The following is a 13,545-nucleotide window of genomic DNA, read 5'->3' as shown; positions in this document are numbered from 1 at the left end:
GATCATTATTCTCCTTTGTCATGTTTATGACAGATTTATGACAAGTTATGATGTATTGGTTTATGTCAAGTTGTCATAACAAAGACATCTCAAACAATGTCATCTTTGCATTAAAAATGACATCATTTAACAAATGACACTTAATGACAGTTGTCACAAATGTAAATAAAATCTCCTTCATGTCATGATTATGAAGGTGTCATGTCAGCCTTATGAAAAACCCTTCAAGTAAAGTGTTACCGGTTATTATAGGCTCATATGTGTGTTCACTTTATGATCTTCTCAACAAGTTGCATAAAATAAAAAATTTGCCTGTGAAAACTTAAATCAAATCAGTTAAATTGTTTACCTTTATGGGATTATTTATTGCTCAAAGAACCCAAATAGGAGATACATGATGTAAATGTTTTTTTTTTTGAATGACATATAATGGTGCGGGTGATTGTCATGCAAACATATGTCAATGCTATGTTCGTGATCAGATATGATATTCAGGTTTCAGACACACAGCCACGTATACAGACAGATCAACAGTGACAAATGCAGAAAAACACTGCAGGCAAAAAGAAATCCCTTTAAATTAATTTCATGGACTAAAAGAAAATAATTTAATGAGCAAAACATACTATAAATGCCTGTTTTCTTTTATAAAAACTATGTAGAGGTACCATGGTAAAAAAACTGTATCGGATAGTAATACCATGGTACTTTGAAATATAAGACGCTATATTTAATAATTAACATATTTACATCAATCAGTCCATCAATCATCCAAAAAGAAATGTAATACCGTAATAATTTTGTTTTTATTTTTCTTTGGACCACTAAGCAACCACCCAATACCAGAACATTACTGAAACCAACCAGCAATGCCCCAGTAACCACCTTAGCAACTGCATAGCAATGTCCTAGCACCCAGAACACCTTAGCAATGAGGTGGTGAGTTTTGAAAGTTGTTTGAAATTTGATTTAAAAAAACATAAGCCATTGAAATCATTGGACAAATGTGTACCATTTTGGACAACAAAACTTCATATTATTTTCATCAGTATACATTGAATGGCTCCTTTAATGTCTATTAACCCATTCAGCATAAAAACTCTGCTCTTGGTAGGCTAGTAGTCCAGTATATCCATGTTGTAACAAAAGCTCTCACCTAAGGGCATATTTTGGTACAGCATCACTCGCTCCCCCTCCCATTAGTCCAGACCCTTTTCCGAAAGGGAGCGTGTTATTGAATTTACCTTTCGTAATGGCACCATGTGTAGCCCGCGCCGCGGGCTACGGCCAAACTGGATGTGATAATTACGAAAGCTCTAACCGCACAGACGCACCTCCTAATTAAACTCTGACATTTTCTTGTTGTCGAACACGCACCGTTTTCCTGTGCCTTATCTGCTTTTTTTGTTCTTTTTCCTCAAGACCGTCCTTTATGATAACAACAAAATTAAAAGCAATACAACCAAACACACAAACCCTTCTTAATTTTTCATGAGCCGTATCACTGTTTGATCATTCACAGACGTCAGACAGAATCGATTTTATGGTCAGATTTGTACCTTCAAACTACTTAATCCTTCAAACAATGTTTTTTACCAGCTGAAGATTAAGGGATTGTGTATAGTATGTACAATGGATATAAAACTGACTTGATATGTGGACGCTGTGTTGTTGGGTGTACGTGCCTTCGCGACCAGCAACACACATATAAAACTAAAAGTTTACAGTTTGGGCGCCATTTATGATTAAACAAAATATTGCGTTAAAGCCGAAGCATAGTCCAAGCAAATTTACACGCAGTACGCGCGGCCTGGTTTCTGTAACCGCAAATACTTTGTACGCGTAGGTCGCGAATGCGCATGTTCTGAACGTCTGTGTACACGTTTAAGTCAATTAAACTCGCTATGCTTTGCAAGGCTGTGCATTCGATTGTGCGTGTACACATGCATAAAAAACACACTATACCCAGGGCTTTAAACTAGAAGTATAGTTCAATTTTTAAGGGTACACAAGGGTCCACGTATAGTGCGCATGACGCAAATTTACGCACGGTACGTGGGGCCTGGTTTTTGTAACCGAGCATACTTTGTACGCGTAGGTCGCGCATGCATGTACAGGAGAATGTAGTACGCAACCCAGAAGATTTTGTCGCAATGTGCATGTTCTGAACGTCTGTGTACACGTTTAAGTCAAATAAACTTGCTATGCTTTGCATTCGACTGTGTGCTTGCGTATGCGTGAAAAACACACTATACCCAGGGCTTTAAACTAGAAGTATAGTTCCATTTTTAAGGGTACACAAGGGTCCGCGTATAGTGCGCGTGACGCAAATTTACGCACGGTACGTGGGGTCTGGTTTTCGTAACCGAGCATACTTTGTACGCGTAGGTCGCTCATGCGTGTACAGGAGAATGTAGTATGTAGCCCAGGAGATTTTGTAGCAATGCACGTGTTCTGAACATCTGTGTTCACGTTTAAGTCAAATAAACTCACTATTCTTTGCAAGGCTGTGCATTCGATTGTGCGCGTATGCATCCGTGAAAAACAGACTATACCCAGGGCTTTAAACTAGAAGTATAGTTCCATTTTTAAGGGTACACAAGGGTCCACGTATAGTGCGCGTGACACAAATTTACGCACGGTACGTGGGGCCTGGTTTTTGTAACCGAGCATACTTTGTACGCGTAGGTCGCGCATGCGTGTACAGGAGAATGTAGTACGTAGCCCAGGAGATTTTGTAGCAATGCGCGTGTTCTGAACGTCTGTGTACACGTTTAAGTCAAATAAACTCACTATTCTTTGCAAGGCTGTGCATTCGATTGTGCGCGTACGCATCCGTGAAAAACAGACTATACCCAGGGCTTTAAACTAGAAGTATAGTTCCATTTTTAAGGGTACACAAGGGTCCACGTATAGTGCGCGTGACACAAATTTACGCACGGTACGTGGGGCCTGGTTTTTGTAACCGAGCATACTTTGTACGCGTAGGTCGCGCATGCGTGTACAGGAGAATGTAGTACGTAGCCCAGGAGATTTTGTAGCAATGCGCGTGTTCTGAACGTCTGTGTACACGTTTAAGTCAAATAAACTTACTATTCTTTGCAAGGCTGTGCATTCGATTGTGCGCGTACGCATCCGTGAAAAACAGACTATACCCAGGGCTTTAAACTAGAAGTATAGTTCCATTTTTAAGGGTACACAAGGGTCCACGTATAGTGCGCGTGACACAAATTTACGCACGGTACGTGGGGCCTGGTTTTTGTAACCGAGCATACTTTGTACGCGTAGGTCGCGCATGCATGTACAGGAGAATGTAGTACGCAACCCAGAAGATTTTGTCGCAATGTGCATGTTCTGAACGTCTGTGTACACGTTTAAGTCAAATAAACTTGCTATGCTTTGCATTCGACTGTGTGCTTGCGTATGCGTGAAAAACACACTATACCCAGGGCTTTAAACTAGAAGTATAGTTCCATTTTTAAGGGTACACAAGGGTCCGCATATAGTGCGCGTGACGCAAATTTACGCACGGTACGTGGGGCCTGGTTTTCGTAACCGAGCATACTTTGTACGCGTAGGTCGCGAATGCGCATGTTCTGAACGTCTGTGTACACGTTTAAGTCAATTAAACTCGCTATGCTTTGCAAGGCTGTGCATTCGATTGTGCGTGTACACATGCATAAAAAACACACTATACCCAGGGCTTTAAACTAGAAGTATAGTTCAATTTTTAAGGGTACACAAGGGTCCACGTATAGTGCGCATGACGCAAATTTACGCACGGTACGTGGGGCCTGGTTTTTGTAACCGAGCATACTTTGTACGTGTAGGTCGCGCATGCGTGTACAGGAGAATGTAGTACGCAGCCCAGAAGATTTTGTCGCAATGTGAATGTTCTGAATGTCTGTGTACACGTTTAAGTCAAATAAACTTGCTATGCTTTGCATTCGACTGTGTGCTTGCGTATGCGTGAAAAACACACTATACCCAGGGCTTTAAACTAGAAGTATAGTTCCATTTTTAAGGGTACACAAGGGTCCGCGTATAGTGCGCGTGACGCAAATTTACACACGGTAAGTGGGGCCTGGTTTTCGTAACCGAGCATACTTTGTACGCGTAGGTCGCGCATGCGTGTACAGGAGAATGTAGTATGTAGCCCAGGAGATTTTGTAGCAATGCACGTGTTCTGAACATCTGTGTACACGTTTAAGTCAAATAAACTCACTATTCTTTGAAAGGCTGTGCATTCGATTGTGCGCGTACGCATCCGTGAAAAACAGACTATACCCAGGACTTTAAACTAGAAGTATAGTTCCATTTTTAAGGGTACACAAGGGTCCGCGTATAGTGCGCGTGACACAAATTTACGCACGGTACGTGGGGCCTGGTTTTTGTAACCGAGCATACTTTGTACGCGTAGGTTGCGCATGCGTGTACAGGAGAATGTAGTACGTAGCCCAGGAGATTTTGTAGCAATGCGCGTGTTCTGAACGTCTGTGTACACGTTTAAGTCAAATAAACGTACTATTCTTTGCAAGGCTGTACATTCGATTGTGCGCATACACATGCGTAAATAACAGACTATACCCAGGGCTTTGATTTTGAAAGGTATGCAAGGGTACGCAAACAGTGAACATGATGCAAATTTACCCACTGTACGCGCACTACCTGGTTTTTGTAACCATGAATACTTTGTACGCGTAGGTCGCGCATGCATGTACAGGAGAATGTAGTACGTAGCCCAGGAGATTTTGTAGCAATGCGCGTGTTCTGAACGTCTGTGTACACGTTTAAGTCAAATAAACTCACTATTCTTTGCAAGGCTGTGCATTCGACTGTGGACATACACTTGCGTATGCATAAAAACAGACTATACCCAGGGCTTTAAACTAGAAGTATAGTTCAATTTTTAAGGGTACACAAGGGTCCGCGTATAGTGCGCGTGACGCAAATTTACGCACGGTACGTGGGGCCTGGTTTTCGTAACCGAGCATACTTTGTACGCGTAGGTCGCGAATGCGCATGTTCTGAACGTCTGTGTACACGTTTAAGTCAATTAAACTCGCTATGCTTTGCAAGGCTGTGCATTCGATTGTGCGTGTACACATGCATAAAAAACACACTATACCCAGGGCTTTAAACTAGAAGTATAGTTCAATTTTTAAGGGTACACAAGGGTCCACGTATAGTGCGCATGACGCAAATTTACGCACGGTACGTGGGGCCTGGTTTTTGTAACCGAGCATACTTTGTACGTGTAGGTCGCGCATGCGTGTACAGGAGAATGTAGTACGCAGCCCAGAAGATTTTGTCGCAATGTGAATGTTCTGAACGTCTGTGTACACGTTTAAGTCAAATAAACTTGCTATGCTTTGCATTCGACTGTGTGCTTGCGTATGCGTGAAAAACACACTATACCCAGGGCTTTAAACTAGAAGTATAGTTCCATTTTTAAGGGTACACAAGGGTCCGCGTATAGTGCGCGTGACGCAAATTTACACACGGTAAGTGGGGCCTGGTTTTCGTAACCGAGCATACTTTGTACGCGTAGGTCGCGCATGCGTGTACAGGAGAATGTAGTATGTAGCCCAGGAGATTTTGTAGCAATGCACGTGTTCTGAACGTCTGTGTACACGTTTAAGTCAAATAAACTCACTATTCTTTGCAAGGCTGTGCATTCGATTGTGCGCGTACGCATCCGTGAAAAACAGACTATACCCAGGACTTTAAACTAGAAGTATAGTTCCATTTTTAAGGGTACACAAGGGTCCGCGTATAGTGCGCGTGACACAAATTTACGCACGGTACGTGGGGCCTGGTTTTCGTAACCGAGCATACTTTGTACGCGTAGGTCGCGCATGCATGTACAGGAGAATGTAGTACGCAACCCAGAAGATTTTGTCGCAATGTGCATGTTCTGAACGTCTGTGTACACGTTTAAGTCAAATAAACTTGCTATGCTTTGCATTCGACTGTGTGCTTGCGTATGCGTGAAAAACACACTATACCCAGGGCTTTAAACTAGAAGTATAGTTCCATTTTTAAGGGTACACAAGGGTCCGCATATAGTGCGCGTGACGCAAATTTACGCACGGTACGTGGGGCCTGGTTTTCGTAACCGAGCATACTTTGTACGCGTAGGTCGCGAATGCGCATGTTCTGAACGTCTGTGTACACGTTTAAGTCAATTAAACTCGCTATGCTTTGCAAGGCTGTGCATTCGATTGTGCGTGTACACATGCATAAAAAACACACTATACCCAGGGCTTTAAACTAGAAGTATAGTTCAATTTTTAAGGGTACACAAGGGTCCACGTATAGTGCGCATGACGCAAATTTACGCACGGTACGTGGGGCCTGGTTTTTGTAACCGAGCATACTTTGTACGTGTAGGTCGCGCATGCGTGTACAGGAGAATGTAGTACGCAGCCCAGAAGATTTTGTCGCAATGTGAATGTTCTGAACGTCTGTGTACACGTTTAAGTCAAATAAACTTGCTATGCTTTGCATTCGACTGTGTGCTTGCGTATGCGTGAAAAACACACTATACCCAGGGCTTTAAACTAGAAGTATAGTTCCATTTTTAAGGGTACACAAGGGTCCGCGTATAGTGCGCGTGACGCAAATTTACACACGGTAAGTGGGGCCTGGTTTTCGTAACCGAGCATACTTTGTACGCGTAGGTCGCGCATGCGTGTACAGGAGACTGTAGTATGTAGCCCAGGAGATTTTGTAGCAATGCACGTGTTCTGAACATCTGTGTACACGTTTAAGTCAAATAAACTCACTATTCTTTGAAAGGCTGTGCATTCGATTGTGCGCATACACATGCGTAAATAACAGACTATACCCAGGGCTTTGATTTTGAAAGGTATGCAAGGGTACGCAAACAGTGAACATGATGCAAATTTACCCACTGTACGCGCACTGCCTGGTTTTTGTAACCATGAATACTTTGTACGCGTAGGTCGCGCATGCGTGTATAGGAGAATGTAGTACGTAGGCCAGGAGATTTTGTAGCAATGCGCGTGTTCTGAACGTCTGTGTACACGTTTAAGTCAAATAAACTTACTATTCTTTGCAAGGCTGTACATTCGATTGTGCGCGTACACATGCGTAAATAACAGACTATACCCAGGGCTTTGATTTTGAAAGGTATGCAAGGGTACGCAAACAGTGAACATGATGCAAATTTACCCACTGTACGCGCACTGCCTGGTTTTTGTAACCATGAATACTTTGTACGCGTAGGTCGCGCATGCATGTACAGGAGAATGTAGTACGTAGCCCAGGAGATTTTGTAGCAATGCGCGTGTTCTGAACATCTGTGTACACGTTTAAGTCAAATAAATTTACTATTCTTTGCAAGGCTGTCCATTCGACTGTGCACGTACACTTGCGTATGCATAAAAACAGACTATACCCAGGGCTTTAAACTAGAAGTATAGTTCAATTTTTAAGGGTACACAAGGGTCCGCGTATAGTGCGCGTGACGCAAATTTACGCACGGTATGCGCACTGCCTGGTTTTGTAACCGTGAATACTTTGTATGTGTAGGTCACGTCTATGTACACATTTGACTCAAATAAACTAACTATGCTAGGCCGGGGGTATCGTCCGTGCGATACGTTTTTTACACATAAAAACAAACTATACTTTGGGCTTTACTGCGAGGGTAAGGTTGTGTGAGTGAGAGTTGGCAAAGTTGCTTATCATATGGTGTTCTGGCTGGTTGCCAGGGCATTGCTAGATTTTTTTCTAGTTTAGCACTTTACTATTTCATTTCACAAAAATTTTATTTTTCATGTTAAAGACCACTGGTTTAAACCATGGTTTTAAAATGGTAATCATACACCGAAAACAGCTGCTAAACTTTACTATCATAAACCATGGTTCATTTTGTAAAGTAGAAATATCTGTCTTGGATTATTATTGACTTCTGCGTGTATAAGGATCAAAGCTCCTGTACATCCTTCACAAACCGCATGATTTGAGGTATATCAGTCATGCACACAAACAATTAAGCATCAAGTATTAAAAAAGATAAACAAGTAACTACATCATACATATCTGGGGTAGGAATATATTTGAATCCTTAGCATGCACCACTAACTCAGAAATTATTTAAAACCTTCATCTAAGGCAAATACATTTTTCTTTTTGCATAAATGTAGCTAAGACTACATAAGTCTGAATCATACCTACAAAAGGACACTATACAAGTCTTCTCTGCCCTTTTTTGCATTCGTACAATTTTGAGTGACTGGAAAATTGTGAGAAATGACAAGGTAGGAGAGATCATTTCCATAACAGAGGGCATAGCATTGTTTGCATGTGCTTATAAAAGGATTTTCTGTCATGGAATGTGTGAAACAAAGCAACACAAATAAGACTTGAAATTGCCTATCGGACCAGATGCGAGTAAATTGCCTTTGAAACGCAGCGTGACCGGAGAGCTGGCGGCATCATAAGGCTCGATCGATGCCATTTCGGTAAACGTAGCAGGCTGTGCCTGTGACGTGTGAGCAATGCATGTCGTTGCGCTCATTGACGACGTCCACTTCCTTTCGATAATGAGTGCAGCTGGGGCACAAGTCAACGACGGCCCCTTAAACTCGCACAAGTGCCTTGGTCGCTCATCAAGTCTCCTGTGCAAAAAAGAATCTAATGGAGACCAGGGGATGCGCAGACAGGTGGTCCGTATGCTACGGCCTGTTCGTATCAATAATATGGCCCCTCATGTTGGATCACTTCAATTCCACTATTAGATGTACAAACCAGGCAAGTGATGATTGCCAGACCGCTTTGATTTTCACATCCGTCAATTTCAGTTCAGCAAACATTCATTGGGCTGCCATTTGTATATGCACTGAGGATTGGAAGACAGTGGATATGTTAGGACACACGTGCCTGGCGTAATCTTGGTCTCATCTCTGACCAATAAAGTCGAGGGTCACGCAGACATCAGCGCTGCAGGGTGTTTGCAGCCTTTATCACATCAGGGAGTCAATGGAGCCAAATGTATTTATGTGATCTGAGACGCGGTCTTACTGCGAACCGTCTGACCTGACCCTAGGAGACTGCCATTTCTTAGAAAGTCCTGCATACTCTCAACCTAACCCAGATGAAATAACAAAAAAATGAGTTGTGTTTTACGTGTACAGTAAGATTTATGAATAGATTTGAAAATGAAATACCACAACAGAGGCTATAGCAGGTGTACCGTATATAATCAGGAGACAGCTATGTCCAAATCTCAGGTAGTTGCAAATGTGGGTTAGGAAGTTTTTGGTGTGCTGGTTATGCAAATTTTATGCTGATGTTATATTTTACATGCCAATTTTTTTTTTACTTTTTATACACTTTGGTTGCTATGATACTTCTGTTTATCAGTCGTTGTACGATGCGCCGGTTGGTTGTTATGGTATTTGTCCCACCCCTCCTCCACTGTGATTGGACAGCCGAGTGAAAAGTGACATTGCAAGCTGAGCGTTTCACCTAAAGTTGAATGTTCAGCGTGGATAAAACACCACAGCTGCTGCCGTTTATGAGAAGCGTGGCGCTTACATTGGAAACCATTAAAAACATACGCTGGCCCCAGGTGTAAACGCCTTTGTGTACACGCCCCCTTAACTCTTTTCATGCTAATGACAAGACTTCCGCTATCATCCACCAGGTGGCGCCTCTCAGGCCAAAACATTTAAAACTCTGTGTAGGTTTTGATCATCGCTCTGAATCTGATCTCTAACAAAAGTCCTTTACAAAAATGCAATTATCTCAGTTTTTTGCTCAAAATGTGCTATTTTTGAAGAAACCTACACATATTTGAGAGGTGATATAAAGAGAATAAAAGAAGATAGGATGGAACATTTTATTTTAGTTGTTTTTTTAAAGCGGAGGGTCTGTTCTTTTGATTTGATATATTGATTGTTGATATATTTAAAGAAGAACATTTTTCTGGAAGGTATTAAACTTTTGTGAAAATCATAAAAATATTACACATCAATCAAAGTATTTTTTACATTTTAAGATACAACACTCTGTCTGAAACATAAAATTGCAGTTTAATTACGTAATTATAGGTTAGTTGAGAAACTATTGATATTTACCACAAATCGAATTATTTTAGGCTTACCATTGTGAATTTTGGTATGGTTAATATTGATTGTTTATATGCTTGCTCAACAACTGATTTTTGTTTATTTTTAAACAAAATAGTAATAGTATTAATATGTTTATAAAATTATTTAAAATATCTAAATGATAACTGATTCAAAATGTTAATGTTCATGTTATAGCTTATTTAAAATTTTGTTATTAAAAGTATCATTTATTCATAAATTTGCTTTTTAAAATATAATATATTAAAATTTTCATTTATAATATAACTTATTTAAAAAATATATTAAAAATTTTGTTATTCATAAAATAACTTCTTCAAAATGCTATCCAAAAAATACCTTCTTTAAAAAAATCTAAATATAACTTCTTCAAAAAGTTGTTATTCAAAATATAACTTCTTCAAAATTTTGTTATTCATAATATAACCTCTTTAAAAATGTCTCCAAAATATAACTTCTTAAAATGTTTGTAATTCATAATATAACTTCTTTAAAATGTATCCAAAATATAACTTCTTTAAATTTTTATTCAAAATATAACTTATTTAAAATGTTGTTATTCATAATATAACTTCTTCAAAATTTTATCCAAAATAAACCTTATTAAAAAAATTCAAAATATAACTTCTTCAAAATTTTGTTATTCATGATATTACTTCTTTAAAATTGTATCCAAAATATAACTTATTCAAAATTGTATCCAAAATATAACTTACTCAAAATTTTATCCAAAATATAACTTATTAAAAATTGTATCCAAAATATAACTTATAAAAAAAAATCAAAATATAACTTATTTAAAATTTTGTTATTCATAATATTACTTTTTAAAAATTTATCCAAAATATAACTTATTCAAAATTTGATCCAAAATATTACTTATTCAAAATTTGATCCAAAATATGACTTATTCAAATTTTGTTATTCATAATATTACTTTTTTAAAATTGTATCCAAAATATAACTTATTCAAAATTTTATCCAAAATATAACTTACTCAAAATTTTATCCAAAATATAACTTATTAAAAATTGTATCCAAAATATAACTTATTCAAAAAAAAATCAAAATATAACTTATTTAAAATTTTGTTGTTCATAATATTACTTTTTTAAAATTGTATCCAAAATATAACTTATTCAAAATTTGATCCAAAATATAATTTATTCAAAATTTTATTCAAAATATGACTTATTCAAATTTTGTTATTCATAATATTACTTTTTTAAAATTTTATCCAAAATATAACTTATTCAAAATTTGATCCAAAATATAACTTATTCAAAATTTTATTCAAAATATGACTTATTCAAATGTTGTTATTCATAATATTACTTTTTTAAAATTGTATCCAAAATATAACTTATTCAAAATTTTATCCAAAATATAACTTCTTCAAAAATGTATCCAAAATATAACTTATTCAAAATTTTGTTATTCGTAATATTACTTCTTTAAAATTTTATCCAAAATATAACTTATAAAAAAAAATTCAAAATATTACTTATTTAAAATGTTGTTATTTATAATATAACTTATTCAAAATTTTATCCAAAATATAACTTATTCAAAATTTTATTCAAAATATAACTTATTCAAAATGTTGTTATTCATAATATTACTTCTTTAAAATTTTATCCAAAATATAACTTATTCAAAATTGTATCCAAAATATAACTTATTCAAAATTTGATCCAAAATATAACTTATTCAAAATTGTATTCAGAATATGACTTATTCAAATTTTGTTATTCATAATATTACTTTTTTTAAATTTTATCCAAAATATAACTTATTCAAAATTTTATCCAAAATATAACTTCTTCAAATATTTATCCAAAATATAACTTCTTCAAAATTTTGTTATTCATAATATTACTTCTTTAAAATTTTATCCAAAATATAACTTATAAAAAAATTCAAAATATTACTTATTTAAAATGTTGTTATTTATAATATAACTTCTTCAAAATTTTATCCAAAATATAACTTATTCAAAATTTTATTCAAAATATAACTTATTCAAAATGTTGTTATTCATAATATTACTTCTTTAAAATTTTATCCAAAATATAACTTATTCAAAATTGTATCCAAAATATAACTTATTCAAAATTTGATCCAAAATATAACTTTTTCAGAATTTTATTCAAAATATGACTTATTCAAATGTTGTTATTCATAATATTACTTATTTAAAATGTTGTTATTTATAATATAACTTTTTCAAAATTTTATCCAAAATATAACTTATTCAAAATGTTGTTATTCATAATATTACTTCTTTAAAATTTTATCCAAAATATAACTTATTCAAAATTTTATCCAAAATATAACTTATTCAAAATTTTATCCAAAATATAACTTATTAAAAAAAAATCAAAATATAACTTATTTAAAATTTTGTTATTCATAATATTACTTCTTTAAAATTTTATCCAAAATATAACTTATTCAAAATTGTATCCAAAATATAACTTATTCAAAATTTTATCCAAAATATAACTTATTCAAAATTTTATCCAAAATATAACTTATTAAAAAAAAATCAAAATATAACTTATTTAAAATTTTGTTATTCATAATATTACTTCTTTAAAATTTTATCCAAAATATAACTTATAAAAAAATTCAAAATATTACTTATTTAAAATGTTGTTATTTATAATATAACTTCTTCAAAATTTTATCCAAAATATAACTTATTCAAAATTTTATTCAAAATATAACTTATTCAAAATGTTGTTATTCATAATATTACTTCTTTAAAATTTTATCCAAAATATAACTTATTCAAAATTGTATCCAAAATATAACTTATTCAAAATTTGATCCAAAATATAACTTTTTCAGAATTTTATTCAAAATATGACTTATTCAAATGTTGTTATTCATAATATTACTTATTTAAAATGTTGTTATTTATAATATAACTTTTTCAAAATTTTATCCAAAATATAACTTATTCAAAATGTTGTTATTCATAATATTACTTCTTTAAAATTTTATCCAAAATATAACTTATTCAAAATTTTATCCAAAATATAACTTATTCAAAATTTTATCCAAAATATAACTTATTAAAAAAAAATCAAAATATAACTTATTTAAAATTTTGTTATTCATAATATTACTTCTTTAAAATTTTATCCAAAATATAACTTATTCAAAATTGTATCCAAAATATAACTTATTCAAAATTTTATCCAAAATATAACTTATTCAAAATTTTATCCAAAATATAACTTATTAAAAAAAAATCAAAATATAACTTATTTAAAATTTTGTTATTCATAATATTACTTCTTTAAAATTTTATCCAAAATATAACTTATTCAAAATTTTATCCAAAATATAACTTATTCAAAATTTTATTCAAAATATGACTTATTCAAAATTTTGTTATTCATAATATTACTTCTTT

The sequence above is a fragment of the Paramisgurnus dabryanus genome, chromosome 23 (genome assembly GCF_030506205.2).
Source record: "Paramisgurnus dabryanus chromosome 23, PD_genome_1.1, whole genome shotgun sequence".
In the NCBI taxonomy this organism is placed as follows: Eukaryota; Metazoa; Chordata; class Actinopteri; order Cypriniformes; family Cobitidae; genus Paramisgurnus; species Paramisgurnus dabryanus.
Note: the sequence above shows the minus strand (reverse complement) of the source record.